This window comes from Acanthochromis polyacanthus, chromosome 12, assembly GCF_021347895.1.
Source record: "Acanthochromis polyacanthus isolate Apoly-LR-REF ecotype Palm Island chromosome 12, KAUST_Apoly_ChrSc, whole genome shotgun sequence".
NCBI classification, from domain to species: Eukaryota; Metazoa; Chordata; class Actinopteri; family Pomacentridae; genus Acanthochromis; species Acanthochromis polyacanthus.
Window position 1 is genome coordinate 6057649 of NC_067124.1, and position 16205 is coordinate 6073853.

Sequence of the window (16205 nt, forward strand, 5' to 3'; positions counted from 1 at the left end):
AAATAGGACTGGGGACTGAACTGTAGATGGAATGGGGAACCGGACTAGATTTAGGACGGGGACTTTTTAGGGAGCAAGACTGGGGGCTGAACTGGATACAGGACTAAGGATCTCTCGGAGGAAAAGACTGGGGACAGGACTGGACTTGGGATTAGGGATAAGACTGGGGACTGAGCTAAACTAAGAACAAGGTACTATTCAGGGAGCTGGACTGGACAAGGGGCTAAAGAGAGCACTGCTGCAGGGGAACTCTAGCTCTTTTAGAGCTGCAGGGGGAGCCTTTAGCTCCTCTAAAGCTGCAGAGGGAGCCTTTAGCTCCTCTAAAGCTGCTTAAGGAGTCTTTTGCTCCTTAAACGCTGCAGGAGAAGCTCTTCGCTTCTTCAAAGCTGCAAGACAAGCTCTTCGCTTCTTCAAAGCTGCAAGACAAGCTCTTCGCTTCTTCAAAGCTGCAAGACAAGCTCTTCGCTTCTTCAAAGCTGCAGGTGGAGCTTTTAGCTCCGCTAAAGCTGCAGGAGAGGGTGGAAGCCTCAATGCTGCTGGGCCCACAGGAACCAAAAACGAGGTGGTGGGCCACTCAGGACCCGGATATGGGGTGATGGGCCCCTCGGGAACCAAAGACGGTGAAATGGGCCCCTCGGGAACCGATAGGAGTGAAGCGGCAGGAGGCCTCTCCTCAACCGGAGGGAGTGGATCGGCACGGGGCCTCTCCTCACCCGGAGGGAGTGAGGAGGCTCGGGGCCTCTCCTCAGCTAGAAGGAAGGTGGCACGGGGCCTCTCCTCAGCGGCAACTATGACCCGCTCGGGAGTTGGGGGGGGTGCAGAACCCCTCCGGAGCAGGAACTGGGGAGCCACAGCACTTCCTAGCACCGCGCCTTTGACGGCCAGGCTTCTTGGTGCACGGCTCTGTGGCCGGTGGGGAAACGGGCTCAGATTGGAGGCTGGGGGGAGCACGAGCGACCGATGGGTCAGCTAGTCCAGGTGCAGACAGGCTGGAGAGGTGCGAGGCAGGAATGGGAAGGATCAGATAAGGCAGGGGAGTGTTTAAAAACTCCCGTATATTGTCTGGCAGGTGGCAAATCAACCAGAGTCTCTGGGCTGCTACCCTGCAACCCATGGTCACATGGATATCTTTCAGGTCCTTTTTCCATGCCCACCACAAGTCACTAATGGTATAAAAATAAATACTATTTTCTGCATTGGAAAAAAGAAACTCCAAGGGAGAGCTCAGAGTGCTGGTCGGGACACCTGCTGGGTTCAAGGATGGCTGGGCCATTCTGTTAAGAACGGGTGGAGTGAACCCAAGCAGCAGGCGGACAGACAAGCAGATTGATAATAGACAGGGTTTTAATAATAAAAAGAACACAAAAACTCTCCCTGTGAGAGACACGGAAAACAAACAGACAGGGCTAAACTAAAACATACTCAGGGTGATGGCGTGGGCCGTGGTGGTGGCTAAACTAAACCTAACAGGGAGAGGTGACTCACACTATGTCCGGGGAATCAGAAGACGAGGTGGGGGACAAAGCTGAGACAGCCGGTGATGAGGATATGGTGTGAACCGAGGAGCAGGCAGACCAGTAGCAGATGAAGGAGGGGTGCAGAACGGGGGAAGTAGTGACGAGCAGACGAGGGGTTCCGAGGTGAGGAGGGAAGACGGAGCCAGCAAGGTAATCCACAAGGTGATAGAATCCAACAGCGATGTGTGCATGACAGAGTTCCACATGCAATGGCCCAGCATTGAGCTGTGAGGAGAACCAGGCTTTTATCTGCCGGTGATTGCTGATCACCAGCAGCTGGGCTCCACCACAGCTGCTCATAATTAGGTGAGCCAGAGCACCAGAGCAGGAGGAGGCATGACACTTTTAGTGTCAAACTCTGAACATACGTGATTCTGCACAGTGAAGCTCAAACAACCAACATATGAAAACACATTGAGTGGAGGGGAAGGTGATGGGGCAGACTTGCTACTAACAGTCTGTAACAAGTCCTGAGGGAAAAATATGTCTCTTAAGTTAAATGTTTTGTAGTTTAACCAGTTAGTCTTATTGTTGCTGCTAGTGCAGGTAGTGTACATTGTGGTTTAAAGTACACTTTTTCTAAAAACTGTTGCCTGTGGTGGCTGAAAATGGTACATAGACAACAAGAAGAGCAGAAACCAGAGAAATAAAGTTGTAGTTGTGCAGCTAAACACTGAGCTGGAAATTACTGCAAAGCTCTGTAAAAGAAGATGAGCGCTGTGCTGTTTTCACACACGCACAAAAAAATTACGAAACAGTTAATGATGGCTGCTTTAAGGGTGCTGGTAAATAGTTAATTAGCCAGAATGAAAGAAAGTATGTTCAAAGAGGTGAACCTTAACTTTACAGGATTGCCAGGTTAAGTCTGTTTGTACTGGGTCTTTAATATTCTTTTTGGCAGCACAGGTAGAATCCTCAGAGTTTAACTTCAAAGGATCACCATACAAAAGATCACTGCTGACTTTATGCACTTTACATCAGCATCTCTGGAAGGAGCTGTTTGATAAAGTCAGCCATGTTAGCAAGCTGAAGCCCTTTCTTCACCAGGGGTGTAAGGCAATACTAGTATCTGCATTATTATCTCTTTGTGTATTGAAAGCATGAAAGGGGGAGTGAAGTATATGAGATGAAAGTTGTTGCTATTTCTAATCTTCAGACATGTTTATAGTATAATTGAATACTGAATTACAGAAAAAAAGACAGTAAAATTATTTTAAAAAAAACAAATAAATTTAAACCTCTTTCTTGAGGATGCACTTTTAAATTGTCTTGTAAAAAACAATCAAAATTGAGTCTGTTTTTTTATATGTGCTGATTGTAGATCAGAACGATGTATTCATATTCAGGTATACTCTGACGCCACAGCATGCCATTCTGTGTCTACTAATTAGTTTTGCCTCCCGGTGCTTTATATTTCCCTTTTCTTCTTTTTACTGCTTTATTTTCTCCTTTGACTGTTGATTGGTTAGATCTCAAAAGGCCCTTCTTAACTCAACTCCTTTGAATTTTGCTAATAATGAAACGCTTTGTAACTCAATGAACTTGGCCTTGAATGTGTCACTTTGATATGAAGTGTTTTTTGTTTTTTTTTAAATGCCTGTCACAAAAATTACACATTTTGCCTCAACTTTTAGAATGTTGGTTGAGTCAAAATAAAGAAAGCGTGTTATGCCCATTATGATACGTTTCACCTGAGTCCCAGTCAAGGTCTGACCCTGACCACAGATCTGAATAGCCTGCATGCCTTTCACTTGCAGTCATGTCTGGATAGTGATCTGTCTTTGCTGTAAAAGCCTTGACTCTTTCATTAAATTTCGGATTTCCTATTTTCACTACTTATTTATTTGGCTAAAGGTTTAAATTCATACATTCTCCTCAGGACTTTTGCTTCTATCATTGCGTTTTTTAAAATTTTCTTTTAATTTCTTTAACCTTGTTCATCATTTTCCATCTTCTGAAGCACCCACCCAACTTCCTTTTGAAGCTAAAGCACGATATCTGAATTTCAGCATTTGCATGGATTCTGATAGACTGCTTAAACCGTAGTGGTAGAGCAGATCAGAGTGTGCATTGAGCTGTGAAGTGGTCAGTCTCTCATTATAATAGAGTCTCTGACAGGGTTATGGTTATCATGGTGACAAGAACCATCCTGATATTAAGTAGCAGAGGGAGTCATTTTAACTGAAAGGATGTGTGAAGAATTTGTCAGCAAATGTAAAATATTACAAGAAAAGCACTCAGAGAGCGCAGTACTCTAGTAAGGCTGTTCATTCCTCAATTTGTGTATTCAGAAATCACAGCAACATATACACCGTTTAATATAGATCTAGCCACAAACTAAATAAATCAATAAAAAATTACCTTGCACTGAGCACAGACATGTGTTATGCATGTGTACATTATATATGGAAGATGACTCCTGCTTACAGGCCAGCAATCATGTTGTTAAGCATGATTCACAATTTTTTTTGCCTCTAATCACAAAATACTTTTATAGTTGCTGCCTCTAATGATGTGCTACAGTGATGATAGCGAACAAAAGAGATCGTAGGAGTCTAGTGGGTGAACATTTAGCAGATAAAGCAGCAAACATTTACCCGAGGAACAGGTGAAGACCACAAACAGAGATAACAGTTGTATATTCGACTTCATTGGTGGACTCAGACTTGAACTGTGTATTAAGCTGCATAAAGTGTTTGTCATCTGCCACTGAGAAATATAACTTACTGGCAACTGGTGAAGTCAAAGACAAGATCTTGGAGACAAATAATCATTTCTACGCGTAAATCAGTTAATAAAAATAACGGAAAAAAGCCTCTCTTTTCATCAGGACGGTCACATATTTCAGTACTTCAGTGAATTATGCCATATTCACATATGAAAATCATTATTCACTTTAAAAATGAAGTAGCCTTTGACTCAAGTTCAGTAAAGATCTCTTCTCTAACACTGGACACAGACTACAGACATTTTGTAGTTCTTTTTTTTGTAGTTTTAACAGATTTCGAAATCATTTTGTATCACCCACATGAAAACAAACTTCACTGATATTCTTCTCTTTAATCTTAGACATACACATACTACAATATTTGAAAATAATGGTGCATCACACATGACAGGATATTATTAAGATTATCATGCCAGAGGGAGCAATCAGAAGGGAAAGCACCACTTCACTTGAGCCGTTTCTGAAAATATCTAAAATGTTTGATGGAGCTGAAGCAAGTGTTCGTTTGGATCTTTACAACAGGAACGTGCTCTCTTTGCCAGGCTTATGACAGCTCTGCTTTGGCAATAAAACAAGTCACTTGGGCTAAACTATAACAGTATGCTATATTTTTTCCCTCCATTGGGAACATGGATACTTCTTTCTGTCTTACACACACAGAGTAGGGGTAATCCAGCCTCATCTGCTAAAACAAAGATTTTGGTATATTTCCATAAACATGAAGAGCTGCTAATCTGAGATCAGAGTAAATACAGCAGAGAGATTTCTGATCAAAGTACATGCATGTGCCACAAAGAAATTAAACCATTATATCGGATAGATTTTCACAATAGTATAAAATAAAGTGGAAAAAAATCAGAGCAAAATTATGCCAGATTACAAGACAGGAAGGAAGTGTGGCTGAAAAGCAGATCACGAATTTTATCACTTGAAATTTTACAAATAAAATCACTCAGGCAACTATTCATCTGTGCAATACCAATATGACAGCAATTTCATAATAATGAGACCATAGATGTAGAGCCATGCTAGCAGTCCAGTGAGGCTGACCTGATGATGACATGAGATGAAATGATGATCATTAAAGTAGTTCTTCCTGAGTGGAACAAGATATCGCTGCCATTCCAGCTAGTGTGGAGGTAGGTGATTAATAACTAACCCTTTATCATGTGACAATGCTATGGTAAAGGTTTGGTTAGGTTAAGGGAACATAAATAAATAAATGATAAAGGACAGAAACATGAGTATTGGTCTGAAAAATGACTGCAAACAGCAGCTTTATAGTTTAAACCCAACCCATTCATCCACAACACTTCCTCACTATGCTGAATTTGTGGTTCTAGAACTATATTATCAGACTTACTGAGAGCACCGCCCATTTTAAATGGACAGGAAATTTTCCACAGTAATAAGCAGCTTGTACATTTATGGGAAACTAGTCTAATATTTGCTGGAGCAGCTCAAATCTTTGAAGTTTGGACTTTTTACATGTTAATTATCATCACTTTGTATAAATGTATTTAGGTACCAGCATTTACTGGTAGATATGGGAATTTTTTTTCAGTCTTGTGAAATATAATTACTCTGTAGAAATGCTGTGCTGTTAAATGGGCATTACCAAGGTGCTTGGTGCTCACATGACAAAGTCAGAGTAAAGAAACAAAAACAAAAAAAGTTAATCACAGATCAACTAATTTAAGAGTTGTAAATGCAAGAAAAAACAATCACATATTCTACAAAGCATCTATACCAGTTGCAAAGGTGTGTTTAAGCTTCTGCAAAACAGAAAAAGGTGAACAAAATAGCTCAAGAACAGAAGAACCAAGTTGGACATGTTTCCTGAGAACAATGAAACCACCAACAGAGGCAGCTCAGTCGGAGCCCGTGTATGGTTCTACATTACAGGAAAAGATGAGAGATGACCAAAGACATTCTGATTTATCTTATGGGGAATTAGAATATCCATCCATCCATCCGTTATCGATACACCGCTTAATCCTCATTAGGGTCGTGGGGTGCTGGAGTCTATCGCAGCTGAGTTAGGGGGAAGGCACCCAAAGTCAGCTGGGACTACACATAGAGACAAACAATCACACTCACATTCACACCTATGGACAATTTAGAGTCACCAATTAACCTCAGCATGTTTTTGGACTGTGGGAAGAAGCCAGAGAACCTGGAGAAAACCCACACATGCACAAGGAGAACATGGAAACTCCATGCAGAAAGATCCCAGGCCCAGGCTGGGGTGCGAACCGGAGATCAGCTGCAAGGAGAAAATGCTAAGCACCAAGCCACTGTGCAGCCTGGACTAGAATGTTTGTGCAAAATTGCATGGCTTTTAATTCAGTGTTTGTCTAGATATTTTAGCCAGCACCACAGTGGTCAGTGTTGTTGGACCAGTGTTGCAGCTCCCCATGCCACTTTGCTGATGTTCAACATGAATTCCATTTTGTTTTTGGAATTTTAAATTGACTCTTAATCAAAATACGTGGCTTCTTATTTCAGCTTATTGTGTACCTCAGATGAAATTGAAACACTGTAATTTGAACAAAATAATAACAACCTGCCTGTCTGAAGTTATTAGTTCATCTAGACTGCGGCATTGCTTTGTGGCTGCACAGGTGAACATCAATAAAGCTTTGAAGTTGTGTAAATAGTGAAACGGATGGTAGTGGACTTCACAACAACCAGTTTCTTATTTTAGCCCTGAGACTGTCTTGCCGTAACAGGTATGTCTAGCCACCTGAGTGTCAACTGCCGACTGCTGAGCCTCAACATGAGTCAGACGCCACAGGAGCATCGATCCAACCTGCTGTTTTATGAATAGAACACTTTGTTCCACTGGATTTCCATTTTCCTCCCCCCAGAGGAAAATAGGTGACGATCAATACTTTATGCAAGGAGAGACATCTTGTATTGAACGTCAAGTAGGAGAAACAAGAATGTTTGTCAAAAAGAGCTTTACCAGCCATTAGTAATATGGGGCTATTATTTAGGGGCTGTTTTGGTGTCATGTGGCACCTCTGTTAAACATGCAGATATGTAAGCTGCCAGACCTTTAAAAAAAAACTTACTACAAAATCACCCTTAAAAAAATATTTAGCACTTTTAGAATTATTACAAAACATATTCTCAGGAACTTCAGCCCCAGGGTTCCCCATCTCTTAATTTGTCTTATTCACTGATTCTAATTAAAGATTAGAAATCCAATTCAGTTTCTAGAAAGTTGGACATGCTGATGTGTCAGACAGGTCTAAAGCATTCAACTTTAGTTTTTTAATGTCTTAGATAAAAGCCCAAGCGGAGTTTTCTGTAGAGAGGAGAAGAAGCATGGCTCTTGGCTGTTCCACAACATGGCTGTGAGCATTACTTCCTGTAAACCTGAAGAAATAATTATATTTGGCTGGAAGTTGGATCATTTGCTACTTTCTGGTTACTGGAGCAGGATGAGTAACTCATGAAAGCAACACAGTCTGAGGACTGTCAGTGCATCTCAACTTGTTATTCTTAAACTGGTAATTCAACACATATTCCCATCAATGATAAAAAAATAATAATAAATAAAACATGAAGAAACTACAGAAATGAAGACTTCTCTCTGTGATCAGTCACAGACAACATGAGTTCACAGTGCATCCAACTACAATCAAATCCTCCTAATTTCAGTCCCTTTCAGACCCTTCCAACACAATCAGAAATCAGAAATCACAAATCTACTTCTTAGCTTCATCTTTTAGCTCATACTACCAATTCAAACATGAAAGCAGGGAGAAGAATGGGGTGAAGGCCTGCAGCAAAGGACCATGAGCAGAAAGCAAACCTAGGCTGCTGCATCATCATTGATTCATATATCCCTAACTCCTGCCTAAGCCAACTTTGTAGCCCATAACTACGAAGGTGCTCCAAAAAGTCCTCTGCCTCCTCTGAAAACATCACAGGAGAAAGATTATTCTTGACCATTTTTTCTTAAACATTGTCTCCTTCAACTTTAATGCACTTGGTCTCTCCATAAAGCTATACACCTGCTGGGAAACCTTGAGTTCTAACATTCATGAGGATGTTTGGCATGTACCACCACCTAAACATTGCAGGTCCAGCAACCCTCCAATGTCCATGGCAACAGCAGTCCTTGATGCCAGTTGCCACCCTCAGAAGCAGGACAATGCAGTCCAACACACCACAAAAACTGCTCAAGAGTGACCTGGGGAACACAACAGAGCTAAGGTGTTCACCCAGGGTTCACATCTTCCAGATCTGAATCTTACTGAGCATCTGTTTGATGTTCCAGGATAAGTCTGATCTAGGTAGGTCCCACCCTGCAACCCACAGGACCCATAGAATTCACTGCCACCATCCCAGTGCCACAGGACATCCCCAGAAGTCCTGAGTCAATGCCCCACTGGGTCAGAGGAGTTTTAGCAGCATGAAGAAGACCAACACAACATCAGGCAGGTGATCAGAATGTTTTACCTGATTGGTGTATATAAATTAGTATATCAACTAACAGATGATTTCTCTTCCAGTGAAATTTAATTGATAGAGAAATCTGCATTTACAAAAATTGACCTTTTTTAGAATCTGCATTTCTAAAAACAGACATCTTCAGAAACCCTCTGTGTAATGTTAATAGGCAAGAAGAAAATGCATTTAGTTCAGTGTTAATTTAGCATAGTTGATTCATTTTACTATCAAGATGGTCTCTTGTTTGTTGGTGAACTTGACGAGTTAAGATAATACTTCACTCAAAAGCTGTTATTTTGAAGATCAAACATATTACAAGTTTGAAGCTACTATAATGATAGAGAACAGAAAATAAGTACCAAAATTTCCATCCTAAGTTTCCTCTTCACAGCCAGTCTGTATGTATAATGTGTTAAAGTCAGTATTTCCCTACTATGGTTAAATTAGTTATGGTAATCTAAGGGCAAGGCATTGAATGGAGCTGATATGGACTACCATTGGCATATTAAGGAATCATATCTTTGCAAAAAGCACATGTAAAGCACTCTCAAAAGAGCGGAATTGAAGCCGTGACAGTGACAATGGATCCAATATAGTCAGGATGATTTAAAAAGATGGAGCCTTATGTTAGCTCTTAACTAAATACAAGGCAGTAAAGACTCTGTCTGATAAACAGAAAGACTGTATAAAGTGTAGGCATGTCTAGAAAATGAGGCAGTGACTGTGGGCAGATGGATGAGATGGACACTCCTTGCCAATGTTTGGCACTAAGTTTAACAGCACAGTGAACATTTGCAGAAAACTGAGCGAGACTTGACCAGTGCATACCACCATGTTTCTCACTGTGAGATTTTATGCTGATTGCTTCTTGAGGCTAGTTTGATGATTTGAAGGCTTTGCCAAACAAAACAGCAGGGTGTAAATCTCACTCTGAGACACATGAGAGAGATAGGCATCTTAAAGTCAAGTAACACATTTAATTCAAAATGTTTTCTCTTCAAATGTAGAATTGGTAAAATGCAAATGATTTCAAAACAAAATACTAATAAATTAAATTGACCAATGGGTTTCAAAACTCCCCAACTACAGTAAGATGTTTTAATGCAATTGATTACTGTATGCACTGTCTGTTAAAAATACACCTCACTGTTAAATTGTATTAATTCTCTGGAACAAGGTTGCAACCAGGCACACAAATCATGGGATAGTTTGAATGATAGGAGAATAATATACTCCACACTGTGGTGTGTTTACATTGCATTTTTACAGTCTGCAAACAGGATTTCTATACTGTTAGCATGTAAAATGTTACACCCTCCACCTCAGGCTCCAAGTAGTGGCAGCTGTCTTCTCCCTTCGCTGTCCCTCCCTTCTCTTTTCAGGTGGGCATGAGCATGTGGTGTGGCATGCAGGCAGGTGCTGCCAATCCAATCAGCAGAGACTGGCGTGTGAGCAGGTGGTAGTGATGATGCAGATTCCTTTCTTCTCCAGATTCTGCACACTACTCTGCACCAAACTGTTGAACAGTCTTAGTCAGGTCAGGTTATGTTTCAAGTCTAGCTCCTTGTTTCATGCCTCGTACTAATTCTGTGTCTCCTGCTCTTTCAGTTTGGCCCTCCTGCCTGCTCTAGTATGGATTCCTCTGCACTAACCCTCCTCTGTCTGTACCCACGCTTTGGGTAGGCATAGAGTCCTCTGCAGTACATGTCCCGCTCCGCCATCAGCCAAGTCACACACCAGCGCTTCCAGCCCTGTTTCCTCTCTTGTTTGTGACAGTTAATTTCCCCGATCACTCGTGTAACCCGTATAGTGTTAGCCTGTAGTTGCCAGTCAGTGGAATGTAGTTTTCTTCCATGTCAATCCTGAGTTCCGAGTGCTAAATCCAGCCTGGCCAAATTAGCAGCATTAGTGCTTTGAGTTATTGTGTATCTTTGATTCTTGACTCTCCTGGCTATGTGGTGCTTAGCTTGGGTTTGAGTTTAATTCTGTCTGTTTTTGTATTCACCCTGGTGTAGTAATTCCGCCAGACCTCCAGGAGGCTCAGTCTGCATTCATCCTCATTCTTCCACGTCATTTCCTGCTGGCACTACCAATATTATTGTAGCTCTGTTGGCTGTGCTGTTAACATTTCTTTTCGTAATAAATATCTTTAGTTTTGCCTATGCCCACTTATTGTGTTCTATTGTCCTGCACCTGACTCTATCTGTGGCCACATAGCAAAGTGAAGGATTCAGGCATTTAGGAAGTGCAATGCTGAATTCCTCAGACAGGAGTTGTGGTGTTGTGTTGCAGATTATGGATCTTACCACAGTGGTCAGTCTCATTTTCTCGCTGAAACAGCGATGATGATGATTAGAATCGTGAGGACGATAGCTCCAACCACCAGGAGGTAGCACTTCCTCTTCCTCAGCTGCCTCTGTGGGGAGAAAAGAATTGAATGGGTTGGAGGAGTTAAAGCATTTGTCAGTCCCCTATTGGATGCTGCATGCTGTCTGTAGAATCCATCATCTAAAGGAGAAGACAATGGTAAAGATGGTACCACTAGTTTTCTATTGTGCCAGTCCATGTTGGTGGTTTACATAAGACAGTATTGATTTTACCAGAAATTTGTCACTTTATAAGTGAGAAAATATTCAAATCTACACTATCATTTTTGCACCCAGAAAAAGCTCTTTGACATGTATCATCGGTCCTGGATCTGTCCTGTTTTTGGCTTTCAACTAAATCATTGCAACCTCACAGCACACAATTCCATGTACTCACAAACTAAAAGGTGCAAAAAAGGTAGAAATTTTAAAAGCAAACTTAAAATATCAAGGATGAAGGCATTTCAGCCAGATGGCATCACAAATGTAGAGGAATCCAGGGCATGCTGACACATAAGAATAAAATACAGGAATGAGGTTTCTGTAACAGACCTAAAACAAACAAACAAACAAAATGTCCAGTGGTGTTTCACAATTCCTTCCTTCACAGTGTGGCTCACTGATCACTGATAGCTCTGCTGAACATCATTCTTCCTTGTGTGATGGCACCCTTACAGGACGGAATCACCAAATAAGATCTCCTTGTTCCCTTGACCTCATTCCACCCCCACACGGATATCAGTTAATGAGCTTGTTTAGTATTTGCGTCATTCCTTCACTTTAAAAGTTAAAATGAAAAAAATGAAAGGGAGAAGAGGCATAAATAGTGACTTTTGCAGGTTTATCATCCTATTCCAAAGTGTTGTACCCTCTTCACCTCATCTGTTCAAAGACCATTTTTGGATCATTTTCAAAAGCATGCCATAGATGTGAAAATATGCACAAGATGAGTTTTAGTCTTCATGCTACATCTCTCGAGTATTTTTTAGTTCTTTGCATGTTTAAGAATGCGATTACAGCTAGTCAGGATCTGAATTTTTGCACTCGATGTTGTGTGCTTCATAGGTTTTTAAAATTTATTTACAACCTCTACCATGTGCAGAGGTTTTAACTGTACGAATGATTAATTGTCCAGATTTCAAATGAATTAGCTTTGCAAGTTGTTCCATCCACTTGTTTTTGTGTTTAAAAGCTATACATGCACGTTATTTGAAATGCACTATTGTGCCAAGTTGTGCATTGTATATATTGCAGTTGTTTTTTTTAATTAGGTTGTTTATCTGTATTTATAGCTGGCTGTTGTTATTCAGAATGCTGATATAATGTGCTTTATTACATAGTCATTTGAACAATAGTAATTTATTGCTTTTGATCTGCAATAGCAATTTGTGGTGTTTGAAGTTTGTTCAGAACTTGTAAAACCTTTTAGGTTAATTAATTTTCACGTTATGCCACTGAAACATGGAAACAAGATGACAGTGAACTGTTTTAAATGCCGAGGAGTGAACACACATCAAAACTGCTTGATCATGAAATATGTAAAACCATGCGGTTTCATAGTCAGTTGCACTCATTCAATAATTCATTCACTTTTCACCCCCCCACTTTAACCACCATAGCCGATTGCCAATGTTTTCTGTTTCATTTCTAATATCACATGTGGTTTAATTTATATTTCAAATACATCAAACATTTCTTCCTCACAGCACATGAGCATTATCCATCCATGTCAATTACTTGCCAAAGGGAAAAAAAGTGTTGACTGTGTTAAGGAAAAAATATTAAAAGCAATAGTGAAGAGCAGGGGTTAGGGAATATTTTAGTTCTCTTTGCTCCTTGTCTCCTCAGGCGGGGACGATGTGTTGGAGCACAGAATCTATGTTGTTTTGAAATGCTTTTTCTCCGTTTTTTTTCCCAGCCTGTTTTCTGCTACAAAGGCAGCGAGAGCAGCGGCGTTAGACCAGAGCCGAGGCTGGAGTCTTTAAATCCTGACGCGCTTCAAAGCACGGAGAGAGCAATTCATCTTCTTATCTGAGACTCAAAACAGGCTTTCTGTGTGGAAGAGAGAGGGAAAGGGGGAGAGGGAAGAGGGAGAAAAAATGCTGTCGAGTAATTTTCCGTTTAAACGTTCCACTCCACAACAATTTGCATAAGCAGCCCTGCGTCTGTGATAAGAAGATTGGTAATTTTCAAAGGCTCTGTGGGGATTGAGAATTAAAAGCCTTTCTCCGCTATCTCCCCTCTTGCAGCTGGCCACCACAGATTCCCCAGCTTCTCTCACGCATTTCCTCCTAAACTACGCCTTATAAACTTTCTCTGCCATCCTCTCCTTCTCTCTGCTCAGTCTGACAGTGCAGAGTTGCTCCCTCTCTTTATATACTGAATACCCTCCCTCTCACTTCCATACACTTTTTCACCTTCTTTTTCTCTTTCTCCTCATCCCAGTGCTGCTGTTATTTGGGGAGAACAAGAAAATAAATAAGGTAGAGGGGGAACAAAAAGGGCTTAGTATAACAAAGGAAGTGTTGCAGTATTTTGAAACCAGAATTTTCCAGATTGCAGGGCAAGCTGAGAGTCAGGACAGGGAGACTCTCAGAGGGAGAGACAGGGGAGGATAGAGGAGGGATGCTCTTATCACCAGTGACTTAATCTGCTAGAGAATGTGTCCTTAGTGCCGGCACTTCAGGGCCTATGGGTGGTGCAAGCCCTCAGGGAAAAGACAGTGTCTCCCTTGCACCTTTTCAATTCACTTTTATTGTCCACAATTAGGGCAATAGCATATTCAATCTAAGATACAGTCAGTATGACTTTATAACTAATACCCACACTGATATTTTACAAAACAGGCTTTCAAACTCTATTGTCCATATCTTCCACCATGATGTTGATGGCAAAAACAGTAAGTTGAGATGTATTATTCTTGTCAGTGTGGAAAATCCTCTAAAGTTGAAACCTGACATTCAGTGCATGTCCTGTTTTAATTTTAGAGCTGAATACAAAATCTGAGTGGAAACACCAGAAACTTGAAAAAAGTCAACATGCCATTTTTATGTATGACAAAATCTAAGCACAATGGAGGCAGATTTTGGAAATAAATCATGCTGACCACGAAACATGGCCAAAATTTAGATAGTCACTAAAGAGGAAAAATGCATGCATCCATTTCTTCCCATCATGTTTTGTACCAACTTGTCATTTGTTTGAGGTCTGACTGAAACTGTTTTAACTTTATGCACCATTTTAATGTACCAAACTGGAGAAGCAGCACGTCTCACTGATTATTTCATTGCATTCAACTGCTAACAGGATTGTCATCAGCTGAATAAAATGTGCATCAATTGACTTTTTTTTTCAAATCTTTGAAAGAAATCTCACGAATTAAATGAACTTATCTTACGTGTGCATGATCTGAATCTGGTCAGAGGGTTTAGCTGGAATCAATTTAAGTTAAGATATCCCCACAGTAGCATATGAAAGATAAACTATCTGGGACTGTATCAGTTAAAACCAATATGCAATGCAGATGACAAGAAAAATCAATATTTAATATTTAGTAATTAATGTAAGAATAACAACAGATGATTATTGACAGTTAAGCCACCTTCAGAGTCAGTACTTGCTGAATTTTGCTCAGAGTAATTATTTACAATCTGTGGAGACCCATCCATGCAGCTTTTGTAGGTCCAGGTTGCAGTGGGAGTGGATTAATCAGGCATCCTTTCCCCAGCCACAAACTCCAACATATCCTTAGAGATACTGAGGCATTCTCAGTCCAGTCCAGAAACAAAAAATCCATCCAGTGTGTTCTGGGTCAGCCCCGAGGTCACCTCCCAGTTGGGTGGGAGATGACCATGGACGGACTCTGATCAGATCCCTGATGGGTTGTTTTTTCAAAGTAACTAAGCTTTGCAAAGCTTTTGGAACACATTCTGTATACTCAGGACTGAGCAGCTTGTAGCTGTGATCATATCCTTTTAAAATCTCACCACAAACAGTAACAACAAGGAGCATAGATTGGACTTAGTTGCAGTTCTGCCTGTCAACAGACCAAAACAAAGGTGCAACATAAGTACTGCTGCATCAATTTCCTTTTTCCTCACTTAGCAATAGCTCCCTTCTAACCTGTACTGAACAATTCATCTTTTGGTGACAGAGAACACTGGTCTCAGACTTGGAGGGGCAAACTCTCATCCTGACTGTTTCACACATGACTGCTAACTGAAGTAAGTGCACAGTAGAGGTCACATGCTGACAAAGCCAGCAGAACCACATCATCGGCAAAAAGCAGAGATGCAGGCCTGAGGTCATCAAAGTGTGTACTCCAGTTTTGTGCAGCGCCTTAAAATTCTGACCATTAAAATCACAAATAGAAATGGTGACAAAGGTCAAACTTGGCAGAGTCCAACACCCACTGAAAACCGACTGTAAAACTGGAAAGAATGCCATGTTTGCAACTGGCCCAGCACCGTACAATCAAAGCACCCTCCACATAAAACTCTGAACACATGATCATAAGCCTTCACCAAGTCTCCAAAACACTGATAAGTCCTTTAGTATTTGTGTAAGGGTAAAGTGCAAATCCAGGGTTTACACATACACCTTGGGCAAGACGTCTCTGTGGAGTCTTAACTACATCAGTGAACTCTGTCAGGGAGACAAGAAGTGATTTGTCTGAGGCCTCTCTCACTACCTTGTACAACCTGCTTCATTTCAAGCCATTTTATGAGTGTTTTCTTCCTCCGTTTGAACTCTAACCCATACTTTTTCTCTTAGGCATTCTCCTCTCTTAGCATCAATATTTTAAAGTTGCACTGAGCAACTAGTGCTGCCATTGTTGGCAGGAAGGAAAAACAGCACCAGGTGCTGTTTTGAATATTGAAGACATCAAAACCCTGAAATATTTTAAGGTCATGGCAAAATTACCAAAGTCCATTCAGTCTGATACGTAAATGAAAGCATGTTATGTAAAATAGAGAATAGGCTCTGGGAATGAGCTTTGTCCTTATTGCTTAAATACCCAAGTTTTAGCTTGAAATGACTTCCTCACAGATGAATTCTCCATAATTCCCACAGTAAAACATTTGGGCAAATAGGGTGTATGGACATAGTGGTATAAACACACAACGTGGT

The 16205-nt window shown here is 40.9% G+C and overlaps 1 protein-coding gene across 1 annotated transcript in view; it reads right to left on the minus strand.

The window, feature by feature from the left end:
- tsnare1 (T-SNARE Domain Containing 1) overlaps nucleotides 1-16205 on the minus strand; it is a 217941-nt gene that overhangs the window by 24656 nt on the left and 177080 nt on the right. The window contains exon 11 of the mRNA XM_051956820.1: nucleotides 11016-11125. The gene's annotated coding sequence lies outside the window, so the exon portion shown is untranslated. The remainder of the gene's footprint in view (nucleotides 1-11015; nucleotides 11126-16205) is intronic.